We start from the raw sequence: 4,785 nt of genomic DNA on the forward strand, positions 1-4,785 counted from the left end.
TCTGGTACACAGCATTGCATACATGATAGAGCCTATGGCTGAAGCATAGGGAACATCTTTCATTTTCTCTCTATCTTCTGCAGTGGTTGGGCATTGAGTCTTACTCAACTTCAAACCTTGTAACACATGCAAGAACCCTTTCTTTGCTTGATCCATTTTGAGCTTCTTCAAAACTTTTTCAAGGTATGTGCTTTTTGAAAGTCCAATTAAGCGTCTCGATCTATCTCTATAGATCTTGATGCCCAATATATAAGCAGCTTCTCCGAGAACTTTCATTCAAAAACTCTTATTCAGATATCCTTTTATGTTATCCAGAAATTCTATATCATTTCCAATAAACAATATGTCATCCACATATAATATTAGAAATGCTACAGAGCTCCCACTCACTTTCTTGTAAATATAGGCTTCTCCAAAAGTCTGTATAAAACCATAAGCTTTGATGACACTATCAAAATGTTTATTCCAACTCCGAGAGGCTTGCACCAGTCCATAAATGGATCGCTGGAGCTTGCAGAGTTTGTTGGCTCCCTTTGGATCGACAAAACCTTCCGGTTGCATCATATACAACTCTTCTTCCAGAAATCCATTCAGGAATGCAGTTTTGACATCCATTTGCCAAATTTCATAATCATAAAATGTGGCAATCGCTAACATGATTTGGACAGACTTAAGCATCGCTACCGGTGAGAAAGTCTCATTATAGTCAATCCCTTGAACTTGTCGAAAACCTTTTGCAACAAGTCGAGCTTTATAGACAGTAACATTACCGTGAGCATCAGTCTTCTTCTTGAAGATCCATTTATTTTCAATGGCTCGCCAGTCAACGAGCAAGTCAACCAAAGTCCACACTTTGTTCTCATACATGGATCCCATCTCAGATTTCATGGCCTCAAGCCATTTTGCAGAATCTGGCCTCACCATCGCTTCTTCATAGTTCGTAGGTTCGTCATGGTCTAGTAACATAACCTCCAGAACAGGATTACTGTACCACTCTTGTGCGGATCTTACTCTGGTTGACCTTCGAGGTTCGGTAACAACTTGATCTGAAGTTTCATGATCATCATCATTAACTTCCTCACTAATTGGTGTAGGTGTCACAGGAACCGGTTTCTGTGATGAACTACTTTCCAATAAGGGATCAGGTACAATTACCTAATCAAGTTCTACTTTCCTCCCACTCACTTCTTTCGAGAGAAACTCCTTCTCTAGAAAGATTCCAAATTTAGCAACAAAAGTCTTGCCGTCAGATCTGTGATAGAAGGTGTACCAAACAGTCTCTTTTGGGTATCCTATGAAGACACATTTCTCTGATTTGGGTTCGAGCTTATCATGTTGAAGCTTTTTCACATAAGCATCGCAGCCCCAAACTTTAAAAAACGGCAACTTTGGTTTCTTACGAAACCATAGTTCATAAGACGTCGTCTCAACAGATTTAGATGGTGCCCTATTTAACGTGAATGCAGTTGTCTCTAGAGCATAACCCCAAAACGATAGCGGTAAATCAGTAGGAGACATCATAGATCGTACCATATCAAGTAAAGTACGATTACGACGTTCGGACACACCATTACGCTGTGGTGTTCCGGATGGGGTGAGTTGTGAAACTATTCCGCATTGTTTCAAATGAAGACCAAACTCGTAACTCAAATATTCCCCACCACGATCAGATCGTAGAAACTTTATTTTCTTGTTACGATGATTTTCAACTTCACTCTGAAATTCTTTGAACTTTTCAAATGTTTCAGACTTATGTTTCATCAAGTAGATATACCCATATCTGCTTAAATCATGTGTGAAGGTGAGAAAATAACGATACCCGCTGCGAGCCTCAATATTCATTGGACCACACACATCTGTATGTATGATTTCCAGCAAATCTGTTGCTCGCTCCATAGTTCCGGAGAACGGCGTTTTAGTCATCTTGCCCATGAGGCACGGTTCGCAAGTACCAAGTGATTCATAATCAAGTGGTTCCAAAAGTCCATCAGAATGGAGTTTCTTCATGCGCTTTACACCGACATGACCTAAACGGCAGTGCCTCAAATAAGTTGCACTATCATTATAAACTCTGCATCTTTTGGCTTCAATATTATGAATATGTGTATCACTACTATCGAGATTTAAGAAAAATAGACCACTCTTCAAGGTTGCATGACCGTAAAATATATTACTCATATAAATAGAACAACCATTATTCTCTGATTTAAATGAATAACCATCTCGCATCAAACAAGATCCAGATATAATGTCCATGCTCAACGCTGGCACCAAATAACAATTATTTAGGTCTAAAACTAATCCCGAAGGTAGATGTAGAGGTAGCGTGACGACCGCGATCACATCGACTTTGGAACCATTTCCCATGCGCGTCGTCACCTCGTCCTTAGCCAATCTTCGCTTAATCCGTACCCCCTGTTTCGAGTTGCAAATGTTAGCAACGTAACCAATATCAAATACCCAGGTGCTACTGCGAGGATTGGTAAGGTACACATCAATAACATGTATATCACGAATACCTTTGTTCACCTTGCCATCCTTCTTATCCACCAAATACTTGGGGCAGTTCCGCTTCCAGTGACCAGTCTGCTTGCAGTAGAAGTACTCAGTCTTAGGCTTAGGTCCAGACATGGGTTTCTTCGCTTGAGCAGCAAATTGTTTGCCGTTCTTCTTGAAGTTCGGCTTCTTCTTCCCTTTGCCCTTTTTCTTGAAACTGGTGGTCTTATTGACCATCAACACTTGATGCTCCTTCTTAATTTCTACCTCCGCAGCCTTTAGCATCGCGAACAGTTCGGGAATTGTCTTATTCATCCCATGCATATTATAGTTCATCATGAAGCTTTTGTAGCTTGGTGGCAGTGATTGAAGAACTCTGCCAATGACACTATCAACAGGAAGATTAACTCCCAGTTGAGTCAAGTGATTATGATACCCAAACATTTTGAGTATATATTCACTGACAGAACTATTCTCCTTCATCTTGCAGCTATAGAACTTATTGGAGACTTCATATCTCTCAATCCGGGCCTTTGCTTGAAATATTAACTTCAATTCCTGGAACATCTCATATGCTCCACGACGTTCAAAACGTCGTTGAAGTACGGATTCTAAGACATAAAGCATGGCACACTGAACTATCGAGTAGTCATCAGCTTTACTCTGCCAAATGTTCTTAACGTTGTTAGCAGCATCTGCAGCAGGCCTGGAACCCAGCGGTGCTTCCAGGACATAATTCTTCTATGCAGCAATGAGGATAATCCTCAAGTTACGGACCCAGTCTGTGTAATTGCTACCATCATCTCAACTTTGCTTTCTCAACGAACGCATTAAAATTCAATGGAACAACAACACGAGCCATCTATCTACAATCAACATAGACAAGAAAGAAACTATCAGGTACTAAGTTCATGATAAATTTAAGTTGAATTAATCATATTACTTAAGAACTCCCACTTAGATAGACATCCCTCTAATCCTCTAAGTGATCACGTGATCCAAATCAACTAAACCATGTCCGATCATCACGTGAGATGGAGTAGTTTCAATGGTGAACATCACTATGTTGACCATCTCGACTATATGATTCATGCTCAACCTTTCAGTCTCAGTGTTCCGATGCCATATCTTTTATATGCTAGGCTCGTCAAGTTTAACCTGAGTATTCCGCGTGTGCAACTGTTTTGCACCCGTTGTATTTGAACATAAATCCTATCACACCCGATCATCACGTGGTGTCTCAGCACGGAGAACTTTCACAATGGTGCATACTCAGGGAGAACACTTATATCTTGATAATTTAGTGAGAGATCATATTATAATGCTACCGTCAATCAAAGGAAGATAAGATGCATAAAAGATAAACATCACATGCAATCAATATAAGTGATATGATATGGCCATCATCATCTTGTGCTTGTGATCTCCATCTCCGAAGCACAGTCATGATCACCATTGTTACCAGTGCGACACCTTGATCTCCATCGTAGCATCATTGTCGCCTCCCCAACTAATACTTCTACGACTATCGCTACCGCTTAGTGATAAAGTAAAGCATTACAGGGCGATTGCATTGCATACAATAAAGCGACAACCATATGGCTCCTGCCAGTTGCCAATAACTCGGTTACAAAGCATGATCATCTCATACAATAAAATATAGCATCATGCCTTGACCATATCACATCACAACATGCCCTGCAAAAACAAGTTAGACGTCCTCTCCTTGTTGTTGCAAAGTTTTACGTGGCTGCTACGGGCTCAGCAATGACCGTTCTTACCTACGCATCAAAACCACAACGATAGTTCGTCAAGTTAGTGATGTTTTAACCTTCTCAAGAACCGGGCGTAGCCACACATGGTTCAACTAAAGTTGGAGAAACTGACACCCGCCAGCCACCTGTGTGCAAAGGACGTCGGTAGAACCAGTCTCGCGTAAGCGTAAGCGTAATGTCGGTCCGGGCCACTTCATCCAACAATACACCGAACCAAAGTATGACATGCTGGTAAGCAGTATGACTTGTATCACCCACAACTCACTTGTGTTCTACTCGTGCATATGACATCTACGCATAAAACTTGGCTCTGATACCACTATTGGGGAATGTAGTAATTTCAAAAAAATTCCTACGCACACACAATATCATGGTGATGCATAGCAACGAGAGGGGAGAGTGTGTCCACGTACCCTCGTAGACCAGAAGCAGAAGCGTTAGCACAATGCGGTTGATGTAGTCGTACGTCTTCACGATCCGACCGAACAAGTACCGAACGCACGTCACCTCCGAG

The sequence above is a fragment of the Triticum urartu genome, chromosome 3 (genome assembly GCF_003073215.2).
Source record: "Triticum urartu cultivar G1812 chromosome 3, Tu2.1, whole genome shotgun sequence".
NCBI classification, from domain to species: Eukaryota; Viridiplantae; Streptophyta; class Magnoliopsida; order Poales; family Poaceae; genus Triticum; species Triticum urartu.